The sequence below is a fragment of the Ammodytes marinus genome (assembly GCF_949987685.1).
Source record: "Ammodytes marinus genome assembly, chromosome: 10".
Taxonomy (NCBI): domain Eukaryota; kingdom Metazoa; phylum Chordata; class Actinopteri; order Uranoscopiformes; family Ammodytidae; genus Ammodytes; species Ammodytes marinus.
Genome location: NC_137214.1, coordinates 19,940,599 through 19,967,083, shown reverse-complemented (window position 1 = coordinate 19,967,083; position 26,485 = coordinate 19,940,599). Strand labels below are relative to the sequence as shown.

Sequence of the window (26,485 nt, the reverse complement as noted above, 5' to 3'; positions counted from 1 at the left end):
TGTGTGTGTGTGTGTGTCTGTGTGTGTGTGTCTGTGTGTGTGTGTGTGTGTGTTTACAGCTCCTACCATTTTGACATTCGATAGTAATCCAGTTACATCAAAGTAATTTTCCTTGCTGGGTTTGTGGCGGCCTTCCCATCTAAATAAACAATAATGATAAAGGTTACATTGACTTTAACACTATACATATGTGTATGTGCTTGCCTCAGAATAAAAGACAGTTATGACACTTTTTTTAATTGAACAACGACTAGGCTCGAATACAAACTTTGTCCTATTTTCACAAGGATTCTGCGGATTGTTTCCCCAGAGTGTTAACTTTTATCTGAAGTTACAACATCTTCAGCACCAAACTTGGAGTGACAGGGTCTGTACTCGTTAACACTGAAATAGTGAACCCATGCATGACATTTTGCGCGCCAGGCAGTCAGTGTAATTACAGATTTGCAAACCGTTACGTATCTTCGCTCCACCTTTGACCCATGTTCCCTGCCCCCCCTCCCCCTTTTACAGACACACTCCTTTAAAACAGACTCTTTCACCCCTTTGTCTCACCAAAAGAAGGCTTCGCATCTAATCTCTTGGGATTGACTGGCAGATGCATTGTGGGATATCAAGTGGGGGGCAGTGATTCTGTCAATAATTTCACCAGATACAGTTTTCTTATGATCTTTGGCCTCGTAATTATTGAGTTTTTTACTTTTTCTTATGATGTTTGCCAATTAAAATGTCATTTTGCCTGACATTTGGCAGAGTAAAATCACTATTTGATGCAATCATCGACTAGCGTTTTCGAGCCTGGGTTGCCCTGTAGTATAAACCAGACTCAAGTTAAGCTCCATACAGCCTTATGGGGCTATAAAGTTAACCTTTTCGTCGCCTTTAGCAGCCCTGCAGTCAGAATGAGGGCAGAGATTAGTCCTGTACAGGACCTTGGTGTAGTGGCTTTAGCTGAAACCAGGCTAGTTAGTAAGCCATTTGGCTTGTTTGTCACAACCAGGCTAAAGATTAGCGCTAAAGTACATAGCCAGGTTGTTAGGTCAGTCCGACAAATTGAAGTATAAAATCTGCCATGAGTGTGTGTCTCCTCTGTCTGTTCTATCTGAACTTCTGTTGGCCAATCGTCCGCTCTCTGAAAGCAATGTTGCCATAGGGGGTGGGGGGGGGAATTTGCTTTAAAAAGTTGCCGGTGCCCGTTGCTTTATGAGCAGATGGCAAAGCCGTCTGTCTCCACATTAGTGAGATACTGATGAGATGAGTCAGTCACCACACACACACACACACACACACACACACACACACACACACACACACACACACACACACACACACACACACACACACACACACAATCCCCTTGCATTGCATGTGTGTCTATGTATTTATGTCCCCAAATGAACTGTGTGTTTGCGGAAGTCCCATCCACCTTGTGTGCACACAATGCATGCACATACCTCCGTGTGTGTGTGCATATGATTGCTATAGCGTTCTCCTCTGTTCTGTTTCCTCTGAAGACAGCAGGGACATTGCTGACTCACACTATCCACCGCAACACACACACACACACACACACACACACACACACACACACACACACACACACACACACACACACACACACACACACACACACACACACACACACACACACATACCTGTAATGAAACACAAACACTGTTGGGGGAATGCAATTGCTTTTTCTGATAGAAAATCAAAGTATTTCTGATTGAAAGCTACAGTCGAGGAGGGGTGTAGCCTTGAAAGCACACTTAACTATAGGATGAGTTACCGTGTACTCAAATGCCTGAGTGCCTCTGACAGACTATGCACTACTCTTATGATGCGTCTGGTAGAAGTGGGGGAAAAATAAAAGAAGGCCATTTTGGATAGAAAAAAAGATGAATTTTGAGCAGGAGAAATGCACAGCTTAAACGAGAAGAGATGGCCGTTTGATACGAACTCCGGGGTGCATTGATTGAGCAAGCCCTGTGTGGTGGATTGTGGATTTTTTGTTATGTATCCGACCTGAGTTATTTTCAAATTATGTCTGTAACATTGTGCTTAAAATGATCACAGGGTATTCATAACACTTTAGAATAAATGTGGTTTTTTTAAGGCATCCACTCTCTAAACAGACTGTGTATGACAGCACAGAGAGCTCCCCTGTTCAGCTATAGCCTCCAGTGGACATAAATCTAAAAGATAGAAGTGTCGGAGGGTCAGAGGTGAGGTGTGTAGTTGCTGCTGACTGCCCGTAATGTTTTACGGTGCCGTCGCTTGTGTTAGCAGGTTCCACACTCGGCTCGATTTCTCCCATAAAACAAAAAAAAACTATTGCTGTTCCGCTGCTACTGCTGTGTATTTACTGCCAAACTGATTGTATTGCGCTGTAATGCTGCTAAGAACTTTAGCAGGGTTATTGCATGTGTGTGTGTGTGTGTGGTGTGTGTGTGTGTGTGTGTGTGTTTGTGTGTGTGTTGGAGAGGAATAAGCAGTCCACAGACTAAACAAAAATGTATAGACAACAGACAGTACATGTCAGAGAGAACACGATTAAAAAAAAATTATAATAAATAAAAAACAGTGATCGAGACGAATAAGGTTGAGACAGTGAGAATTGCTGTGTAATGTGGGGCAATGGGACTTTTAAGCCTTTTATTGCCTATTTATTTGAAGTAAATACTACGAGGGAGACAATGAGAAAGGCAGATATTTAAAATAGAAAAACAGATGATCATCCTGATGAGTAGGAGAAAGCAGATGAGGAATTCAAGCAGCACAGTGGACTAAGTCACTTAAAAAATATATTTATTTTAATTTTCATTATTTATTTTTCAATTATAAATGTTCAATTTAACCGCATTATAGCTGGTAGCTCCCCTCGTCTGGAGAAAAAAGTCCTATTTTGTAGACATGTAATTTAAAATAACGTCAGCCTTAACAGTTTTCAATCTTTTTTTCAAATAAAAAAGCAATGTTGCTGCTTGAGGCTGTTAGTGTTTTTGAGCTAAGAATTATTATTATTTTTGTAACTCAAACATTTTCATCGATTTCACAAAAGGCCATGGATTTAGACAACAACAACAAAAACTGTTTGGAGATGTCATAATTTTCTGAATATCACAATTCCTTTGATGAAGCTGCCTGTGTGGGAGAAGACACATGGCAGCTCATCAAAGTAAAAGTTGTTGTCACGAGGGGACATATGAGGAGGTGGGAACGCTCTCTCTGATCTTACTTTAGCTGGCTGTTAATGTCAGGAGTGATTCACAGCCAGGAGTGGTATTTGCCAGACCTGCTCGGCGTTTTGAGTGAGGACACAAGTGGTTCACATGAGGTACAGTACAGACCAGTTGAGATGATGCAATGGGGACACTCAATACTATACTTATTTTAGTAGGTGGCTGGACTTGGTCTCAGCATAGTGAGATAACTTACTTTTTTTCAGATTTGCAAAAAGCTGCTTGTTGCCAATTTTTCAGAGGAAGAACCAAATGGATTTAAATAATTCATCTTGCTGCTTCCATAAACACAAAGTTCATCCCTTCCTCTCCATTGGAAGGGTTTTCCTAGAAAGGACCCACTACATCAAGCTTTCAATGCTCTACATACTGTGTGTATGTAGAGCATTGCATTAAAAAAGTTGTGGATTATTGTATTAACAGTATTGAGAGGCAGATTGTGGTTGTATAATGTTTTTAACGTACAGAGTCAGCTGTGTGTGGCAGGGCTAGGGTTAGCATGCGATTACAGCTGCGTGAAAGACAGGCAAATGGTGCAGATGTTTGAATCCCACGGAAGTGTGTGTTTGGGGGGTGGGGTGTGTTGGGACTTTATATAGGCTTATGAATATGAGCTTATTTAGTTGTTTTAAATGTAGTTTTTGTGTTCCGCTGGAAGTACTGTTTTTTGCTCCAGGGCACATCAGCTGTTGGAATCAAACCGGTGACCTTCTCTGGTGCTGCATGGGTGGCCTGCTGCATCAAAATGAATGGGAGTCAATTGGAGACAAGAACAGCAACCCTGAGGCGCATTTATTTGTGTGTGTGTGTGTGTGTGTGTGTGGGAAAATATCTCTGTCACAGCTTGTGTGTATTTAAGGGACAGATATGTAGTGAGCTTGTTGGATATTTGTGTGGACTGTATCTTGGGACAGCTGTGTCTTGCTAAGGTTTCAAAACAAACCTCTCCCCCTTTCCCACCGCCTCTCAAGGAAGGCTGTTGCAGTGCTACAGTGACACCCTAAATCTTCACAAAAACACAATTTCACACACACACTCACACACACACACACACACACACACACACACACACACACACACACACACACACACAAACACACACACGCTGGTTCTTTGAAGGACAGTTGGAACGGTGTTGGATGAGACGAGTGTTGACCTTTGATAATCTCTTATGACATTTGATACAGAAGAGACTCGGAGCCTTAACCTCTCACCTCCGCTTTCTTTCCTCCTTCGTGCCTCTTCGACTATGCCCAAAAGTGTGCGTGTGTGTTTGTGTGTGTGTGTGTGTGTGTGTGTGTGTGTGTGTGTGTGTGTGAGCGAGCGTGCATGCGTGTGTGTGGTTGAGCGAGCGTGCGTGTGTGTGATGAGAAAAAATCAGCAACGAAAGAGGATTTTATGAAAGGATCGTCATCGGTCAAAAGTCGGCATATACTTGGAAGTCTGTGTGTCTTTGTGTCGTTCCCTGAGGAGGTATGAAGACCATGCAGTGAGGGGGGGCGGGGGGGGGGGGGGATGTTGAACTTCCATATTTAGACTCGGAGAAAAGGGAGAGAATCAGAGACGTGCAGAGGAGAGATAGAGAGAGAGAGAGAGAGAGAGAGAGAGAGAGAGAGAGAGAGAGAGAGAGAGAGAGAGAGAGAGAGTGAGACAGGAGATATCCTGTGTGACACACATTAGGAAAACAAGCATAGTTTGCTCTTGGCTGTGTGCAGTGTGGGGCTGCTCAGGACAAAAGATGAGTAATCCTTAGAAAAACAAATTGTCCTGAATTGCCCTGTGAGAGCAGTGTGAAGGGGCCTTTAGCGGAGTGTATAGGGATCGTAATTGAAATGAGTTTTACTTACACAAAACAATGAAGAAAAAGCCTCTCTTACCTCCCCACTCTCTTTCTCTCTCTCTCTCTCTCTCTCTCTCTCTCTCTCTCGCTCTCTCTCCTTTTTGTCTATCCTTCTCCTTCCGCCCTGGTATTGATGTTTTGAAATGAATACATGTCGGATAGCTGGACCCTATATTTAGCGCAGAGACATACAGACATATTCTCTCTGTCTTTCTCCATCTCGTCTAACCTCTCCCTCTATCTCTCTCTCTTTCTCTCATTAACCACACACTCACTTTTCAACCATGTGCCATGAACCCTCCGCTAGAGAGTTCAAAGGCCTGCCAAATCCCGTGAAAAGGGGGTCGATAGAATTTCCTGGAAAAAGCGTGCATCTTTGATGGGGACCTCAGGCAAATAGTGGCTCTAACTAAAAATAATTTATTTGCCAGTCCTGCAAACTAACTCACTGGTCTTGTTGTATTCGCAGTCAACCTGTTTCAGGACTATCAGGGCTGTGAGTTAAGTTTCTGTTTGAGGTCTTTCTGATTGTTACGTCACATAAGGAAACATCTCCTGCAGCGACAATTTGAGAGCCCCTTTCTCTACTCCCTACCTTGCTACTCATTGCATATTTATGTCAAAACGCTCTCTCTAAAATGAAGGAAAAACCATGCGTTCAAGCTTGGACATGAAACACAACTGAATGACTGTAATGAAAGACATTATGAAACCCCTGGAAGGCACCGGAAACTAGCCTGACCTAACATTCGTCCCTTATAGTGGAAGGCAGCTTCTGATTTTTCATGCTTTATTTGACAGTATGAAGAGACATGAAATGGGGCAGAGAGGGAATTGACATGCAGAGAACTACCTACTGAGCTAAAGGCGCCCCGTACAATGTTTTTCTTAACATAGACTGGCTGTGTGGCATGGTTAGGATTAGCAGCAATTAGTGCTGATGTCCTATGGAGCAAAAAACAGTTACACTTCCAGCGGAACACTAATGAAAAAAAACAAGCTGATATGCATAGGTCTATATAAAGTCCGCCACACCCCACACCCAAACACACACACACACACACACACACACACACACACACACACACACACACATACACACACACACACACACACACACACCGACTGTGAGAAACAGCTGTCCCAAGATGAGTGTGGTCGTCTAGACCAGCCATATATCACAAGCCTACAAGAAGCAATCAGGGCTGCCTTCACTAACAGAGAGGACGGGCCCCTCCCCATGAAGATCAGAGAAAGACCAGACAAATCGCTATTTTCTTTTTAATTGTTTTCAAGCATTATAACACACCATGAGCAGTAACACAGGGCAATACCTTTGTGAGTATTTTTGTTGGTCAGAGCTATCGTTTTGACACAGTATAAAGCAGTCTGGAGCTTAGTTGCGTTAGTGGGGTAAAAGACAGTCCAGTTTCTTTTTCTCTTGGTTTATTTAGTTATTTTTCTTTGCTAACTTTTCTACTCGTCCTTCATTTTGCCGTCCATCCTTTTCTCCACCTCTGCCGCTGTCTGACTCAGTGTTTTACTCCCATGTCATTCATTCTCCTTGCACCATTTGAGAGTCGTGACGGGTGGATGGAGTGATGGAGGAGGGAGGAGGGTAGGAGAGAGGAGCGGCTGTGCCTGTAGTGATGCTCGGCTTCACCTCTCTGGGTTAAAGAGCATGGTCACAAAGTGGAGGAGAAAAAAATGAAATGAAAGAAAGACAAGATTTTCCACCCCACTAAGAGAAAGCATTAACGAGAAAGAAGAAGGGATGGAAGGGAAGAGGTATAGAGAGGAGGAAAGTAGTGACAGGGAAGAGAGAGAGAGAGAGAGAGATAGAGCGAGAGACGGAGAGGGTGAGTGTGCAGATGCACCACACGTTGCATGAGAATGAGACAAGACAGGACACACACATACACACACAGTCGCGATGCATCTGCTATATGAGCCATTAGATCAGATGACCGAGGCCTGGTCCGTTACCTCTTACCTGCTTCTCCTCTTCCCTCCCTCTTCTCCTCCATATCCTTTCATTCTATCTCCTCTGTATTTCCCTTTTCCCCTTAACATCAGTGTTTCTAACTCTTTTTTCTGTTAAGGTTTTTTTTTCTGTCTCCTTTTCCCCTATTTCTTTCCATCTCTTCCCGCTACATTTAATTCCTCTTTCTTGTGTTTTAGTATCTTCTTTCTTATTGCTTGTCCTTCTTTCTTTCATTTTTTTCTGTCCTTTATGAGTCCCTTTTCTTCACTGCTTTATCTCAGTCTTCCGTCCTTCCCTCATCTGTGTCTGAAGTAATGATACTCGTCACTGTTCACACTAATAGAACGACTGCTATACCAAAAGACCATAAATCACCTATTCTGTGTGTGTGTGTGTGTGTGTGTGTGTGTGTGTGTGTGTGTGTGTGAGAGAGTGTGTGGCCAGGCCATTTAGTTTTGTCACTGTGATATATATAAGTGCTTAGTCTGCCTGGATACAGTACCTGGATCACGTTCGCACTCTCTCTCTCTCTCTCTCTCTCCCCTCTCCCCCTCTCTCCCTCTCCCCCTCTCTCACTTTCACGCGCACACACACACACACACACACACACACACACACACACAGCTTTAGGTGGACACACATCGATGTGAGGTCGAGACAAATGCAGGGTTGAAACGACTCATTCAATCTTTCTCCTTGGGGCACTGTGCTATACTGTGTGTGTGTGTGTGTGTGTGTGTATCTGTGTGTGATTGTGTGAATGTGTGTTCAGGAACAGGTGTGTGTTATCCAAGCTGCTGTAACTTTAGACACCTTCTGTCATTGTCCCGGTGTAAAGGATACCAAAGTGCTGACTAACTTGACAGCCCCTGTGGAGTGTGTGGAGTGTGTGTGTGTGTGTGTGTGTGTGTGTGTGTGTGTGTGTGTGTTTGTGTGTGTGTGTTTGTGTGCGTGTGTGTGTGCCAGCTGCTAGATGGGCTAACCAGCAGTGGATGGGTTTTATTCCACCTGTCTGTATGACACAATGTCGACTGCAGTTCATTATTTGTTTTTTGTTTGGTTGATTGATTCAGCCAATAAACAGGAAATATGGATGGATGTCTTTCACACGTTGACACTATGCTAATGTTGTCTCAACCGGAGCATTTTCAGATAGAAGATGTGATAGAGAACAAATCAACACTTTTGAGTGGAGACTAGTTCATATTTGGCATAGATGATGACAAATATTAAATTGATCTCAAAAAATGATAGACAGGCAGTTACAATGACATCGACAATAGTTTTCAAAGGTTTCAAGAGTGAACGGTCAGTCAATAAATATTTCTTTATAATGTGTTTCTTTCCAGGAAAGGGAACTGAGGAAAAGAGATAGGGTTGAGTGGAAACGCTAATGTCCAAAAGAATGAGATCAGTGTGATTTATGAGCTTCCAATCATCTTCGCCGGCCTCTCTTGTTTACGGTGCACAGAGGTGTAATTAATTTGGGTTTGATCAGCTGATAAGAGAATGCTACGTGGTGCTAGCTCCCTTAACCGCTGTTTCTCCTCTGTCCATATATTTATTTTCCTTCTCAACCCTCCCAGCCCCACTGTTCACATGCTGGGCTGTGCTTATCTACACATTTCCAAGAAATCTCACAACGACCTTGAGAAGCCAACTGGTGTGTGACCGTGTGTGTGTGTGTGTTGCTGAGATGTGATAAGCTTTTTCTATTAGTTACAGCTAGCTAGACCCACCCTGCTGTAGGGAAACACGGCGCTGTTACATTGAGACTATAGGATTTAGTGGACGTATTGTGCTCTTTGGATCACTGATAGTGAGAGTGTGTGTGTGTGTGTGTGTGTTAGTGTAAATGTGTGCTTTCATGACATGCTGGCTGGTGATGTGCTTGGGGGACCCCAGCGTTATCACGTGTATGTGTGTATATTCCTCTGCTATTTTTGTGCGCATAAAGTATGTATTTTAGATTGTGGAACGTGTGCATGTGTGCTTCCTAAGAGACAAACATGTATATTTATTTGTCAAGTGTCATGTTCATAAATGTTTATATATACTTAGCCTGTTTGTATCATTAGCTTCCTTTAACTACTCAGACATGAATTTGGTATTTTTAACTTTGAGTGCGTGTTGTATTAATGCGTTTGTGTGTGTTTATCTGAGTGTGTGTGTGTGTGTGTGTGTGTGTGTGTGTGTGTGTGTGCAAGCTAAGCATCACATTACCACTCAGTAATGAGGAGTTCGTGTACCCATTGACCAATCTTCACAATGCAGCTCTGCACTATAATTTGAAGGCTGCAACCGACGAAAAAATCACAATCAACTGCTATTTGTTTTATGCAGACACACACACACACACACACACACACAGGGTTGTTTATGTTTTTGTAGAAGTGCAAACAGGATGCGATTAGGCATGCAATTAGCTGTGAGCACTAAGGTTTTTCATCAGGTGTATGCTTCTGTTGAGGGGCTGTGTTAGCAGACCGACACAGAGAGAGAGAGGGACACACAGTCAATCAATGTTTCTGAGTTTTGACTCACTTTGTGTCGTCCGTCTCTTCTATATACTGACCTTGTCAGGAACCGATTTGTTGACTGATTTTTAACGGCGATTGGTTCAATAATTGATTAATCGATTGATTGAGAAGTTGAGACTGAAACAGAAGGAGCTCCTCTTTTTTTTAAATGATCCCACATACTTGATGAGCCGAATAATGTGCTGCTAACTGCATCTGTCACTTCATGCTATTGTTTTCCTGACAACGGAGAGATGCGAGTGAACACACCTGTCATGATTTGCCCTCTTTTCCTAGGATTTTGTCCAGCAACAAAAAAGGCTCCTCCTCATGGGAGTTTGTGTACATTCAGTTCGTTCCCCCACATGGAGGCATTATCTTACAGAGACGGCTCGGTGCAACTGATATTATTTGACTCTTGATAATTGATTAAGGCCCACGCTGCCACTGGTGACTCAGTGATATCATATCACGGAGTCGCAGGATCCTATTTTCCCCCCCACAGCGTCCTTGCTGTGTGCCGGCTCCCCCCCTCCCCCCCTGGCTCTCTGTCTCTCTTTGCGTTATGAAGCCTCAGCTGTCCTTCAGTCAGAATTAGCAGAGTGTGCTTGTGTCGCTGGCTGCAGCATCGCCCTTTTATTTTGCAGACGGCGTCGTTGGGAAGGGCGATACAAGAGCATCAGACAGCAGACTGATCCAGGGTCAGCGGGCGCGGGGGGGGGGGGGGGGGGGAAGATAAGAGATGAGATTTCAAAGTAGACCATGTTTGGCCCAGAGCCTAGTCTGAATGTTTATGGAAACGTTAAAATATATAACATTGTTTTAAAAAGTTTTAACTGAATTTAAATTGAACCATCAAAATACAACTGCAGTATATTGCAAAATGTAATAATGCTGTGACAATTATTTCTTGCTTATCGAATTGCGTTTGAAATAATTAAAACAAAAAAAATGGCAATGAGTACCTTTTATGAAGTTAAACACAATAGGATTTGACAATACAGAAGGGTCTGGCTAATTAAATGTGATTAGACCATCGGTAATCTGTTTGGCCGACCTGTTGCTGCTGAATTAAGGTCAGGTGAACCCATGGATTTGAAGTTTCTAAATGAGTTTGGGCTGATGTGAAAAGCCTGCAGGTTCAAGTAACAGTGTGTCTAGTGTGTGTGTGTGTGTGTGTGTGTGTGTGTGTGTGTGTGTGTGTGTGTGTGTAGACACAGGGAAAGCACACATTAGGTCATACATACGCTACATCCATTGCTACAAAATGAGAATCTGCTTCCACACACACACACACACACACACACACACACACACACACCAACATTACCATCATTACCATCATTAACCCCACTGCGTTCCCTTGATCCGACCCCTGTGATAATGGTCAATCTGATTTTCTCTCCAATCCGGTTAAGAACTTTAGAACCCTGCCTTCCTGAGAATATAGATCTACAGGTAGATATAGATCAGCTGAGAGTGGGAATGGAGGGATGGACGGTAAATAAGGAAGGTGGGGAGGAGGGTTTTGATAGATATGGATTATTGTAGAGACATCATTTACAGAATGCATAATTACCAATTAACCAATATCTCCTATAGAATCTGAGTATTTCTATGCCAACAACAAAACAAAGGATCTAGTGTTTTGAATGGGAAATACGTAAACCTAGATGTTTAAGTCAAGAGTCATTTGCAGGGAATAATGAGAGTCATGCCTATTCACCTTATTTTGGAACGTAACCATGGAAGACGCCATTGTTGTTGATCCTGTCATCGAACTTCCGGTTAGCTTGATCTTAGTATAGCATACCTGCGGAGCCCCGTTGTTTGTTCCGTCCACTTTATGTATAAATAAACCAACTGAATAGCATCCCTACCCGGAGAAGTGACTTGGCTATGAAGCTACGTTGAAGAAACCACTCTGGGTGCTATCCAGGTATGTCAAACTATCAACAGCCTCCTCTGTTTACTGGTTTGATTAAAAAGTTTGTGAACAATTTGTAGCCTAACAACAAAAACTATGGCGGAACGAAAATTATGTATCATGTAACGTGTGTTACCTAATTAATTCTGCATTCAATTCTATGTAAACATACATATTTTACTTATTTAACAGTTAAACCAGATAATAATATAGGCTACCTACTAATGTAGATTGGGCCGAATAGGCCTATGATGACCACAATCAGGCTGAGTAGCCTACAGATCAGATATTTGCAATCATTGTGGATTATGGAAATAGTAAATGCACATGTTATCTAAGAGTTGTTTACAGTGGGGAAATTATTATTTTGTTTGTAGGCTGCATTAATGAAATACAATTTTCTATTTTACTAGGTGACAATGCAACACCCAGCACCGAGCCATGGATGTGGATGTGCCAAACTCACTGAGATGCTGTGACCCAGTGGGAGGAGGACTGGACCCTTTGTGACCATAGTTACAGTTCATGTCTCCCCCAAGAAATGTACAGTTAAATGTCAATTGGTTTACTTATTACAAGACATATGCAAAATGTACAGTAACATTTTAAATTTGTACTTATTACAAAAGACATGCAAAATGTACAGTAAAGTGTCACAAAGTTTATTAAAAACACATACTTATTTCAACAGCATTCAACAAAGAAATATTTTGTTTTAATTCCTCAAATGTATTATATTAATTAAGCAATTTTGGAAGCAGCTTTTGTGAAAACAAACAATTGTTAACATACTACCGGAAACTTTTTCTTCTTTGAAATACATTTTAACTACATTAACAGAATGTTTAACATTAGGGCGAGATGGGAGAAATGAACAGCTGGTTTAGATCTAGTTTTTACAAAGCTGCTTGTATTTCATATAGCGACAACCTGCCTGCCTGAATTTCATTTGCAATACGAGGCAGCATATATTTAAAATAGAAAGCCTTTAGACTTGGCACAATTTCTGTACAGAAATTTGCATCATTAGCTACACCCAGCAATATTGCTGCTGGGATGGGGTTACACCAACTGGAAATTGAAAATATGTCTTGTTGGTAAACTCTCCTCCCGTCATTTTAAGACTCCACTGCTCTGCTTCTTTCAGTTTAATTGTTTTTCTAAGTATTGATAACACTCTCCTTATAATTTGTGAAAACCAGCTGAGCCCAGACACTCTGTTCCTCACGTAAGGCAACCGATTACAGTACCCGCTGAACTGTAATTGGTGTCCTTACGTGAGGGACAGAGCGTCTGGCCAATTGCAATTAAAAAAAAATCTAAAATCCACACAGCAACTTCTTTACACATTTTAATATACAACATTTTGCACAATCACCTGAAAGAAGAGTGACTGTCGTAACAACAAACACGGACCAGTGGGTTTTCCCGGGAAATGTGTCCCTGCCCTTATTGGCAGTGAGTAAAGGGAGAACTGCCTCATGGGAGGATCTCGCTGTCTCTCAATCCACAGCTGAGTTCAAAGCTTTTCTTAGACTGAAAGTAAGTTTTACTTTGTTAGCCTCTTAGAAATGTAGTGGTCTCAAAAGTAAAATTTATGTCTTAGAAAAATAGTGAAGTGAAAGTCATAAGTTTCCAAAAAAGCAGATACTCAAGTATAGTACAGACATTCAAAAAGTTGGAACTCAATAATTTAACTTATTTACTGTCCACCACTTCATGTAATAGTCATGCGGCCCATGTGATTGTGATTTTAATGCCCCCCATGTTCACATCTGAGATCTTATTACTGAAGTGGTCTTCCTGAGACGTCAGAGGATTTCTCCAAGGCTGGACACTTGGAACAGTACTCAGTGTTCATCACTCCATCAGGGCTTCCCGACAGCCATGGCTCCTCTGCTGACCACTGTGCAAAAAGAAGAAAGAAAAAATATATTTTTGTCAAGCAGCAATCGAGTGGTTGAATCAATATACATGTAGGCCTACAGCAGTTCTAAATATTTCTGATTAATGATGGCAGACATCTGAATATTATAATAAACAACTTACTTTGAATCAAAGTGTTATTATTAGACTTGTACTTTCTGTGACATAGAAATAGACTGAATATCACAGATTATCCTGAATAAGTCTCAGAACTGATATTAAAATGTGTTGATTATGTAAGATTTAGTCAATCTTATTTCATTCCAAATAATTTTGTGGAAAAGAGTTGCATTAAACTGTGTAAATGTAAAACACGACTCCATGCACAGAGATGGCAGTACATCTCATTTAATAGTTGCTTGCACAGTGTTCCACTTAAACGGAGCGAGCAACTACTAAACATGGTGTATTGCCAATGCCATAATGTCTTTGTGTATGGAGTCATTTCAAATGGGATATATTTTGTTTTTATGTAGAGAAGATTTACACACTTACCTCAAATCCATTTATGTACATACTTTCTTCCTCTGCCGATTCTCATTCTCGTTGTGCTGTGATACACGAAAAAGCATGTTAGCAAGTTAAATTTGATTAGGTTTAAATAGAAATGGTATTGATTGTATAAGTAATCGCAAAGTTGTAGTGTTGTCAGAGGCTATTTTAACTAAAGTAGCTGCAAACATTTATCATGCTACTTCACATGAGTCGATATTTTTCATGTTATTTCTATTTTCTGGTTAGACAAAACATAGACAACTGATCATTTGAACTTAATTTAATCACATAATTGTATATTGGGAAAGATTATCAGATGATATAATTTGAGATTACACTTTAGAATAGAGAAATATGCCCTTGTATGATTGACAATCATTGTAGGTTTAAAACAAAAAAACATCATATTGTCTTACCTTCCTCAATTGAAGCTGCTTTACTTGGAGTAGCCTAGTACAGCCCGCTTTACCCCTCTGAAGGTACTGACTCAGTGCTCTTGACATTTTTCACCATGGCTCCATCTTCTCCAAGGGACAGCTAAATATGACCATAGTAATCTAGCCACTTTCTCATGTCATCCTCGTTGCGGGCGTCTGACTGCCGCATCGTAATAAGAGGATGCGACCACGGTGTGTGTAGATGTTAGCGATGTAAGCTAGTTTATCGAAAACAAACTACTACATTACAAATGGCTTAGTACTTAACTTACTAAACGTACTACTTTTACGTTTAGAACCTTTCTGTAAACAAATATTTCTTCCCTACGATTCAATTGTGCTTCATTGTTTGCCGCTGTTTACATTCTTTCGCGGCTCTGCAGCGCTGAACCGGAAGTCGCATGATAAACTCGCTAGAATCGGAAGTGGAAAACGGGGCGTTCCAAAATAAGGTGAATAGGAAGAACAGAAGAAAGATGGAAGGAGGAGGAAAATTAGAAGCAAGACGTTGCACGGCTTGACGGGGTATTCATATTGGGATGCCTTCTAATGAGTTCCTTAGCCAGAGTGATAGAGGAGGTTCGACCTTCCTGCCTCGTGTGCAGAAAGTATAGCACGCATGCTGTTTAATCAATGTGGGACCCGCATGCATCAATGACAAAAGAATATGGGAGCATTATAGGCCACATGATGGTCTGTGCTGTGGGAATTAAAAATGACGAATAAGTTAGAGTTGGAAAGAAGGAAGTGGAAGAGGGAGAGATTTACAGTATAGCCAGATAGGAATAATGAGTGAAGAAGAGAGAGGGAGCAGGTAGAAGGAGGATAAGAAGATAGAGGGATGATCACATGAAATGATTGATGACATGTTAAAAAAGAAAAAAGCTTCACTTGAGACTGTAGTTTTGGACAGCTGGTCAATCCCATCTGCTGGTTAGCTATCAGCGTACGTTGCTAATTGCTAACGAAGCCATTGAGAATGCCATCAGATAAACTGATCTCACAGTGATGGATGCAGCAGAGGAAAGACTGCAGCCTTGGGCTCTGCAACCTGAAAAAAAATCAAGTTTCCCTTAAGCTTCAGTAAGATTCACTGGCCACTTATCTGATTTGTTTAAAGTTGAGAACTAACTGGCCAGTCAGAATGAGTAGAGTGTTTGACGACTCTAGTTTAGCACAAGGAATGGTAAGTAGAACTGTAGATCATTGTTTTAAAGATGTGATCCGGACCCAACCACGGGGTTACAAGGCAATCTGAGGAACAATGAATAGTTTGTCACTCTAAGGGGTTGTGCCTTCACTGCAAGGTTACCCTAGATGTATCCCCAGGTTTTTAATATGAACTGGCTGCTGGCTCTAGCTTTGAACTGTCATATATGAGAGTGGTATTGATCTTCTCATCTAGATCTTGGCAAAAGTGAATATGAAAAACTTACCCTAAATTTTAATATAGTCCTACAGTAGAACAGGATGTGTCTATGCAAATGTACATCTGAACATCGGAAATCTGAACATAGAAAAATGGTGGTTGTTGAAATGTCCGACCATCAACTAATGCTGCTATACTTCGAGACAGTGTGACAAAGGAAAAGTTTGATGGAATAAATCTGGTCATTCTTCCCCCTATAGCATTTGAAAAAGTTTGTTATACCGTGCACATTAGTTTCCGCTGTTCAACATGCAATACAGATTCAACGTAATACAGGACAGACGCAGGGTGAAAGTAAGTTTCTACATACATTGTACATTGAGATTAAGATGTCCACACAGAGGACTGTAATTGATTGATAGATGGATTGCAGCCTTAAGGCCGAGTCAGGAAGACGGCTGGACACCTGAGACTGAAACATCCTAGACACTGTGGGTTAAAGCCTGTTCACTGGCAATTTAATCAACAGTGGTCTCCCACAGGGAATATGAAAAGTGGTTACCAGTGCTTCAAGAGATTGCTCATGTGACGACAAAGAATCGACCTCCTTGATACAGAAGCCTGACTTTAAGTTAAACATCTGAACATATTCTCTTAAATGACTTCTCTAAATTGTGATTATCGTATTATTGAAGCTCATGCCCTGATTGGTTGACACAGAGAATATGACATGTAAACAATTTTAAGCAGTTGGATCTGGAGTAGTGGTTTCTTTTGTGCAAATCCATTTTTGTAATTTCTGGTCCAGTCCATGATTTAATTTTTAATTTTACTTTCCCTTTATTTGACCAGGCAGGTCATTAAGAACAAATTCTTATTTACAAAGACATCCTGGCAAAACACAAAAAGCCTTTTGAGGGGAGGGGGTTTTGAGGTCGGGGGACTTAAAGTAATCTTCCCCCTGTTCTATCTATCTGTCGCCTTCTTCAACATCCAACACACAATATTTCCATTTTTCCAATCAAAACTCCAATGTTTGCCTTGGATTCTCTTTCCATTCTGTCCCCACACTGAAGTGTCACGCTGAATGAACCTGGCTGATATAGGGCCTCGGCAGCACCACCTCAGCTGCCACCACCACTCTTATTTCTGAGCTGTGAATCGGCTTTCCCCCTCCGATCCCATTACCCCTCCAGACCGCTACCTGCAGATTCAAGGCGGCAGCTATCTACTCCTTTTAGCCCACCGTTCCCTCTTGTCTTCATCCCTCCGGCATCATCCTGAGCCACAAAATAACCGGGCTGGTGAGGTTCACAGCTATGACTTCGAGGCTGTTGTCAACCCTGGTTTGAGCCCAGGACTAGTATGATACTAGTGTTACGTGAGGGTTTTATCATGCTTTTTTGATTGCTGTTACTGATCTCAATTTCTTTTCATATGATATGAACATTTTGACCAGCATTGCAATGCATCCCCAATATGATTTCACCACATATCCAATAGTAACACAGTCACACATGGTAGACAACTAAAGACATATTTAAATAGAGCACTATCACACACTACGCAAACGTGATTTTAATCGTTCCACCAATGTTTCAACATTGGCTTTTTCCCGCGTTAGCCTCCTGAAAAGAATACATACACCTGAGAGAATTAAATGCACTGGAGCTTAGTGTGCTGCAACTCCGACAAGCTTACAGCCATTCAAGGGTACAGATGGAGGAAACAATCAAGAACAACAATTTATGTTGCAACAATCTGCGTTTGGCAAGTTTGCCGGTACACAAAGGCGATGCATAATATGTGATTCTGCCGTGGATTGTTTTGTGCAGTAGTCTATGAGGTTACTGAACTCTTACAGAATGACTGTGCTTTGTCCATCTCTCAGCATTCGTGCATCCCATCTCAACGCCCCCACATGTAAGCCCCTCTCACATCCCTATAGTCTTGCATTGCACTGAGCTGCTGCTGTGCTGTGCTGCCCTTCACCCGCTCTTGTTTGGCTTGTGGCTTAATCCGTCGGCCATCGGAACGGTCAGATATAGCCTTGACTGCTAATCTGACAACAATTAAGCAGGGGTGCTTAGAGACTAGGAGAGAAGGGGGGCGGGGGGGGGGAGGCGTGGCTCTGCTCCTGCCTCCTGCTCACAGAATGCTGGCATCACATTTACTGCCACCTTATGTACTGTCTAACTGATGGATGGATAGGTAGATACGTAGATGCAGCTGAGGTAGGCATGTCCCGGCTGCATTTAGCACACAGAGCAAGAGATATAGAAAGTAAACAAAACACATCTCAACCATATGCAGCAAAGCAATAAGCACTTTAATCAGCCCGTTGGAGCATGGGCATACTTTTCTAGGCTGTTTGGCTTAATTCTTGGTGTATTTCCATCCCCTTCGTCATTAGCCTCTTATACACGCAGGGGACAAGGCAAGGGATTCACCTGGGCTGCCGCGTCCAGATTTAGCCTTCTGTGTGCCTCTGCTGCATTTATTGCAAGCTGAGAGATAGTGGTAGTGGAGGAAGGAGAGAGAGAGAGAGAGAGAGAGAGAGAGAGAGAGAGAGAGAGAGAGAGAGAGAGAGAGAGAGAGAGAGAGAGATTAGGTTGCAGCATGACAGAGGTTGGCTGGAGGTGAGATCATTGTAACAGATCTCCCAGCAGGAAGGGAGAGCTGTGGACGGATACCTTTGCCCATGGTGAACCCAACTAAAAAACCTTGAGTGACAGAGGGGCCAGAGATCAGGCGTGATTTTTGTTTAAATTGAATGCAATTGATGTGTATGCAATTTGGGTGCTTTTCATCATGCTTGTCAATGATGCAACAAACATGTTAGCAGTATCAAGTTTTGCCGTTCAATGGCGGGCAGTGGTGGCTTATTCTTCCGGGAGTCTTTAAGAAATGTACATAAGGGTCATTAAGAAAGTTATTAGTGCATTAGTGCCATATCCTCCCGTCTGCTGGAAGGCCTTCTGGGTGTCCAAGGGTAAAAATAGAAGGTAAAGATTGAAGCACTGACAAAAAACAAACGGCACATAGGTGGAAGGGGGCTGATTACCATGTGTGATTTTAATGTAACATGAAATCCAGCACAATGATAGCACAAATGATAAAGACACAAGTACATGCTAATTTTGCTGAGTCACTTTGGTTTAATGAGAGAGGCTACGAGTAACACATTTAAAGTTCAAACTCATTTGCATGACGAATCAAAAGCAAAGCTTTTTCTGTCTTACAAATCAAGGTTTTCTGAAAAAAAAGGGGAGAGGATGAGCATTTGATTGAACTCTTGAGCATCTTTGAGTTGAGACTAGAGCGACATCTGTAACACCTGTTGTATTGACCGAAGGGTAGTGTTCATTTGAAACATGACTGTGTCTGGGACAGAGAGTTAGAGAGCCTTTGATGATGATGATGTGTGTGTGTGTGTTTTATAGAGAGGAAGGAACAAAGGAAACACTGTGTTGACATGTGTGCGTTTGTCACTAAGTCAATATGCAAGAGATTAGTGCCCCTCTCCACATCTTACTCTTCAGGATCAATCTGTTTCTTCTATCAGTTCATCTCTACTGTTCTGTCTCAATCATTGCAAGAAAGCAATAATGCTCAGATTCAGATCAGTAATGCAGCACCTGGATTAACAATGTTTGCAGTTATAATGTACATGAAGGAGCAGTAAGGCCCTATAAAGTAACAGTGGAGGAGTGACAAGAGGAAATGTACAGAATCAGACAGAATGCCTACAGAATACAGCTGGTGGCTTTCCTATGGAGAGATGGTAGATGTGTGTAACCTCACAGCAGCACTACCTGGGGTGTTTTGCACTGTTCAATATACTTCAAGGTTAACATGACTCACTTTTAAATGCAAATGATGCTGAACCAGTGAGATGACAGCTGTTTGTGTGGTGCCTCCTGATTTAGAGTTCCCAGAACTGACAACAGAACGTTTTAATATCTTAACCTGATCTTGCCAGATGAGAGTTTTCCATGTTTGTGAATAGACAGACGGTAATGGATCATGCTTTCCACAGTGCTACCTGGCAGAATATTGGTCACTCGTATGCATCTCTGTGCATCAATTTACCATTTTTTTCCAGTTAACAGCTGAACCAACAACCACGCCAACGGGCCCCCTGCCCTGAGTACCTTGTTACCAATAGAATGCAGAAACGAGCAGAGAATGCATGTAAGGAAGATCAGACTGTAATCTTTCTAATCTCAAGAATGTTCATAAGGACATTCATCAAACTGCTGTTGAAAGCGCAGACTGGTGTTTTTGCTCAAGGATACCTCAGCAGGGTAAGGTGATCGATGCCACCCCCGCTGTTTGAGGACATAAATCAAACACACGTGCACAGACGCGCACACGCACATACCGGCATGCGTTTCACTTCCTTCTCAATTGGCCTCATTTGTGCTCATCACAGCGCATTTACAGATAAACACACGTATCAACTTTGACCTCGTGACTTACTGATTGGCCGCCCGCCTGACTGCTGCTGGTCGTTCACTGAGTTTGAGGGAATTTGCGACATTAACTATAGAGAATTATTTCAGAATGTTCCTTTTAAAGCCTTAACAAATGTGACAGTTCTCTCCCTTAGAATTCTCTTTCACATTTGCCCTGAAGAATGAAATAAAGAATGCAAGCCACCAATTTAGTGTGTGAGTGTGTGTGTGTGTGTGTGTGTGTGTGTGTGTGTGTGTGTGTGTGCGTGAGTGAGTGACAGGGATTCACTTTCTCATAAATCACTATCTGTCATGTGGTAGCAACACAGCATGAGGTCAAGGGCACACATACACACACACACACACACACACACACTTGCCACCAGGGCTGGTCTGATTATAATTGATTGATTCCACAATAATACCCAATTTGCATGGATCGTAAAGTTTTAAGTAATGTGGTGTGTGTGTGTGTGTGTGTGTGTGTGCGCATGCATGCGTGTTTGTGAAGGGTCATCTGTGTCTGGCAGCGGCACCTCAAGTCACCAGCAGCCTGTGAAAGAATCTGGTCATGAGACAGTATAGGACCTAAATATAGACACACACACACACACATGCACACGCCGATATCTGTCTGAGCTGTATTTAAATGAGCCAGTGCACTTATCGAAGAATCAGACTGCAAATTTGCATTCTTGGTAATGGGTCCATTTCTCTTCCCACGTTCATCTCCCATTCCGAACAAGGAAATGAAAACTCCACAGGGAGCGGAGATAACCTCTCTGTCACTCTTTTTGGCCAACCTTGTCCTCCGCCTTTCACTTCAGGCATAATGACATACTTGCTTTTAACCAATGCAAACACATAGACACTCATATGTACTGTATGGGTAATATAGCACAACAGTTACATACGTATATTAGCTTAGAATAGAATTGCTTGTGAGGGTCGATGGGTTCGCAGGTTTGAATCTTGTTTAGAGGAAGGTAACACGCCCCAGCATTGGACTTGAACTGTTTGTACTGGGCTGCTCCTGCTGTGTATACACGTTAACTCTGTGAATGTAAAACAGGCTGCTGATGAAAAAAAAACGTTTTGTGCTCAGTCAAGCTTCCCCGGGTAAATAAAGATTAAACCACGTGAGATAATGATTCCCATTGTTCTGCATCCTAATTCAGCTTTTGTCCATCCCCCTTATGGGTTTTCCTTGTCTGACTTTGTACTTCAGTAATCAAACAGCAAGCAGTCAATTGGCTTTTTGTGGCCCTTATTACATTTCGGAGGGGGGTGTCTTTTTTTTGTTGTTCCCAGTAATTAATGTCCCTTCTCTGTTGACTGCAGAAGAAAAACTGAGCCGGAAGAAGTTAAAATCGTGCGTCTTTCGCTTCACATTACCCGTCAACAAATGACTCGCCCTGTCACGGGCGACTGATTCACGGCATGATGAAGCACTGGTTGTCAACCTGAACAGAGGGACCCTTTGGAAGGTCACAACACATTTATACAGGGTCATAACATGAGGTCTTGAATAAAGAATATAGGGTTTTCCCTGGGAAGTGCCGTGCTGATGCTGACCAATCATCTGGATTACCTCTTACTCGATGTTCACTTGATGGGTTACCTTATTTATGGGGCACAATGCTGGGATTTCCGAGGTGTTCATTTTTAAAACTGCCCTCAGTCAAAGTGACCTAGAAGAAAGTGTGAGTTAATGCACAGGGACACTTAACGGATTCCCCAACCTGGCATGCTGCCGTACATCTTCCATGTCAATTCTATGTGCGAAGAGGCTGGAAGATGATTGCAGCTCTCCATCCCCCGCTCCTCTCATCATCACCATTTTTCAGCTATATGGGCTCCAGGTCTGTCACTTAACCTTCCCGTGTACGTATCCCTTCACCATATTCTGTATTGCAGTGTTTCAGTCGACAGTTTGAAACATTTCAAAGTTCAAAGCCCTGTTCAGATATATAGGGAAAGAGTCAATTCTCCCTGATCGAGTATATCAAATATGTCACTTTAATTCTTATGAGGTGCAACACTTACGCTGTAGTTGTAATCATTGGAAAAGACCCCTCTCACCCCTCTACACTACTGCTTATAACTCTATAGGAGCAACATAGTGTTCAATGTTACTCTTGATGGGCTATACCAGCTCCAAAGCAGTTTTTCTATAGATATGAGAGTCAACTGGCACTTTGGACATTTTTAAAATTAATAATTTATATATATATATATATATATATATATATATATATATATATATATATATATATATATATATATATTCTCTATCTTTAGTCAGTTTTCAAACCTCCATTATACAACTCTTTGCCCAACAGAGTCACTTGTGATGGATGAAAAAAAGTCATTATGGGAATTGGCTTAAAGGATATTCTCAGCTCAGTGATTCTGCAATAAGAGAGATTGCCCCAACATCTATGTCTTCTTGACAAGTATAAAATATCTTGAGCGACCAGTGATACCAAAGTGTCTTAGCCTTGGAATTATTCATGTAACACAGCAGCGGATGCATAAGACCTAAGATGAGAAATCATCCCTCAAAATGGGGGGGAGATTTCTAGTCTTCTTTCTTTCACACTTCTGTAATCTACAGCCAAGCAAGCTTGACCTTGTATGGTGGTTGTGTGTGTGTGTGCGTGAGAGAGAGAGAGAGAGTGTGTGTGTGTGTGTGTGTGTGTGTGTGTGTGTGTGTGTGTGTGTGTGCGTGTGTGTGTGTGTGTGTGTGTGTGTGTGTGTGTGTTTCTAAAGGGAAGTTTGGACAGTCCAGTACACTGAAAGACTCATGGGCACATGACTGAGCTTGTGACTGTCCCTAACATTACAAAAGGCCTGGCGTAGAGCGGCAGCCAGGGCTTTGATTTCTCTGCAGATCAATAAAGTGTGTCACGCTATTATCAGATGCATGCAAGTGGTTGGTTTATGTGAAGTGGCTTATTTTATTTGCACGTAAAATGACGGCTTACATTTGTTTAAACCTGCTAAGCTAATTAGCTGGTATGTTCTGTAAGTGGCATGTAGTCTTTCGTGCGCAACTTCATATTTTTAGCTTTTAGTCCAAAGAAAAAGTGGGCTTATCAACCCCACCCAAACTACTTAACTCAACCAGTAATATGTACTAAACCAGTCTTGTGTAAATCCCAATATGCTATTCATAGAAAACCAATGGGAAGACATGATGGAGCTTTACCTCAGCAACCATGGTGAAGAGTCAAACAAGAGATAACCCCTTGGTAGAATGTGTCGTGTGGCCTTTTGCGTGTGATCAAAGATAGACTTGAAGCATGCACACAGTCCAGTCCAGCACCAACACACAGAGTCCTGCTGCTGGCCTTTTCCACATCCACTGGCTCATTTTAGTCCAGATAGCTCTCCCACGTGCAGGCCCCCGCTATAAATAGTGCTATTTAATGCCTGATTGTCCCCGAAGGCTTTTTTTTTATGACTGAATGGGCCAGTAGGTTTTGACTGTTGTTACCATGGCAGAGATTAGCCACAAATGAAAGCCACCACACTTGATTGTTTTTTACACCCCATTCCCCCCAGTGAGTGCCCCCATCATCACACACTGATGCCCTTCACACACAGGCACACACACTAGCCAGCAGGTTTGATAGCTTTCAAAAGGTCAAAGGCCAGGGATTAAGTTGTGCATTTACACCAGCATTAACTCTATGTATACTCTACTTTAAATATGAATTCCACATCTATCTGACACTATTTGTTTCAGTATAAAAGTGCATTTATCCTGCTCTATTTCAGCATAGCTCTTTTATCTCTGTCGTGGAATAGCGTATCATTCATATTTGCCTAACACCTTAAACTTAGAATAAATCTTATTTCAATTCTCCCAGAAGTATCCCCTTTCAAAATGGTCTATTTCATTTAAATGGCATGCCCATTTGCTTAATCATCTAATTCTTCATTTCAGCAATAACAGTTTTAGACATAGACATAGAGAATGATGTGTTCATTCCTCAGATGCCATTGTGTTTTGCCACTGCCGTTCTAGTACATTCAACTGGGAAGAATAGGACACTTCTGCATCTCTTTATTACCTTTTCTTTTACAAACATAACACATTTGTTTTTCTCTGGTGCTTTTCAGAATAAATCCTCATTTATATTCATACTGGAGGATTACTCTTGTTTTATTTTGCTTAAGGCAACTTCAGTAGGGGCATGTTCATGGAGCCAGAGTGAGCTTCTTTTCTCCAGACTCTCACTTGGAGGCTGTTTCACTGCCTGTCTGGGCTAATCGGGTGATGAACTGTGTTTGACCCAGTGCAGGAGGGCACTATTCCTCCGAAAGTGCAAAGCAAAAGTATCTGTTTTTTATATACTGTACAAATAAACTGTCATCATCAGGAGTATGAAAGAATTGGCCTTCGTTCAATTGCTTAAAACCCACCTATGAATCTGTTTCCCCGTCTAAGTATAGACCATTAAGCTATACAGATGAAAGACGGATTCTGAATAAATTCAAGATTAAAGAATCTAACTTAAAGCTCCAATGATGAATATTCATGTCATTTCCCTTATTCAACAAGGAGTCCATGTTCCATCTTTATTACTTTGATTTTGTCTTTGTATCTCCTCATTACGAAGCCATAACTTGTTTCTAATACACTGAAGTCTTCAAAGACCAGAGATGATACATGCCGACTCTTTAAGATTTCTCGATGTGTGTCTGTTTCCGAGCTCACCAGCCGTCCGCATGTGAGAGGCCATAGGTCACTGCACTCAATACAACACAATGAATACAACAGGATGTTCAGTGATCATGAACCAAGAAAAAATATATAGTAAAAGGAAGTGAGCACGTAGCAGAAAATGCGTCTTTTCTGGCTCAGCTGCTTCCTCCTCCCGGCGTGTGTGTGTGTGTGTGTGTGTGTGTGTGTGTGTTCCATGTTGTGTATCTGTCTGGGACCTCATCTTTATTCAGAGTCAGCGCGCCGTCGGGAGCACGCCGCCTCAGCCACATTCCACTGGCCACCTTCTGCTGCACCATGTTCAAACATGCGTCACATGTTTGCTGTTCACGCGTGACACTCGGACACACAAGCATACAACACTGTGTGTTGCATAGTGTTGTATGCTTGTGTTTGTGTGTGTTTGTGTGTGTGTGTGTGTGTGTGTGTGTGTGTGTGTGTGTTAGCTTGTGACACGGGCCAGTCTCTTTTCAAATTTCAACCCGAGCGTCTTATAAGGCAGAAGAACGCTGCTGTGGTATGTGGATGTGAAGCAGCACATGACATCACATGACATGCTGTTCATTCTCCAACACATTTACACTGTGTGTTCAGTGTTTCAGTTTTTCTAGTGCAACATGTTTGGCAACATGCGTGTCGTGCCCAAGTATGTTTTTTTTTACTGACGCCGGCTGTACTGGAGTGAAGGGGGAAGAGAGCGAGGGATGGCAGAGGAGAGAGAGAGAGAGAATGAGAGAGGTAGAAACAAAGTAATCAATCAGCATGCCCTCTGAGTTTATGAGGAGGGCACACAGAGAGAGAGAGAGAGAGAGAGCATAGTGATAGGAAAGGAAAAACGATGGAGGAGATAGGAGTAAAGAAGAGCAGAAGAAGAGCAGAAGAAGAAGGAGAAGGAATAAAGGAGTGATACAGAAAGGGTGAAATGCAAGTTAATATGGGATAGGATAGAACAGGGGAGAAACAAGTAGTAGGAAAAGAAGGATAATAATGACAGGAAATTATGACAAGGCAGCATGAGTAGAGAAGAATGGAGGGAGGACAAGAGGACATAGCAGAGAAACAATACAGGATGAATAGAAGAAGAGCTGGAAGAAAAGGGAGAAAGAACATGGAATGGAAAAGGGGCAAATACAAAAAAATAAGGGGAGGATGGATGGATGGATGTATGGATAGACAGAGAGGAAAGAAGAGAAAATTAAATGAGAGGAGACGGGTTCTTGAGAGGAGGAAAAGAGATGATGAGGAAAGAAAGATGACAAGTAAGAATGGAGAAAAAGATGGAGGTAGGAGAGGATGCTGGAGGAAGGGAAAGGACGGCTGAAGGGAAAAAGAGAGGGGTCAAGGAGAGAAATGGAAGGAAGAGAACAGCGGAGGAGAGGAAGATGAGATGAAAGAGGCGATAGAGAGGAAAAGATGGGTGCACTGAGCCAACAAGCGCAAGCAAGGGGGGATGAGTCAGGCGCACGTGAGAAGGATGTGAGCTGCATGTTAACACACACACACACACACACACACACACACACACACACACACACACACACACACACACACACACAC

The 26,485-nt window shown here is 42.1% G+C and overlaps 1 protein-coding gene and 1 long non-coding RNA gene across 2 annotated transcripts in view; one reads left to right on the top strand and one right to left on the bottom strand.

The window, feature by feature from the left end:
- The window catches only part of ppargc1b (peroxisome proliferator-activated receptor gamma, coactivator 1 beta), a gene marked incomplete at its 5' end in the record, with an annotated part of 85,223 nt that overhangs the window by 27,909 nt on the left and 30,829 nt on the right, over positions 1 to 26,485 (top strand). The gene's annotated exons all lie outside the window — the stretch shown is intronic.
- Positions 12,769 to 14,739, bottom strand: LOC307256217. Its single transcript, XR_013845054.1, has 3 exons — positions 14,350 to 14,739; positions 13,934 to 13,989; positions 12,769 to 13,418 (listed from the first exon to the last, which is right to left on the bottom strand). It is a non-coding gene; the product is annotated as an uncharacterized lncRNA (long non-coding RNA).